We start from the raw sequence: 434 nt of genomic DNA, 5'->3' as shown, positions 1-434 counted from the left end.
AGTTCAGTCCATTAATATTTAAAGTTATTAATGAAAGATGAGTATTGAATTATGTCATTTTTATTTCTGTTTTCATTCTTGATATAGCTGTATTTTCTACAGTTATAGTTCCATTGAATTTCTTTCTGCAACCCCTTGGGTATAGTCATTCCTTTCTTCAGCTCTTTGTATTGCTTTCAGAACTCTCTGAAGGGCTGGTTTTGTGGACATGAATTCCTTCAGCCTGTTTATGTCATGAAGATTTTTCCTTCCTCTTTGACTATAATAGACATTTTGGCTGGGTATAGTAATCTGGGTTGGCATCTGTGGTCATTTAAAACTGGGAATACTTTGGTCCAGGCTCTTCTGGCTTTCATAGTTTGCACTGAAAAGTGAGCTGTAATCCTAATGGTTTTTTCTTTATATGTGACTTGTTTCTCTTTTGCAGCTTTCAG

Source organism: Nannospalax galili, unplaced genomic scaffold (genome assembly GCF_000622305.1).
Source record: "Nannospalax galili isolate Female #2095 unplaced genomic scaffold, S.galili_v1.0 scaffold312, whole genome shotgun sequence".
NCBI lineage: Eukaryota > Metazoa > Chordata > Mammalia > Rodentia > Spalacidae > Nannospalax > Nannospalax galili.
Note: the sequence above shows the minus strand (reverse complement) of the source record.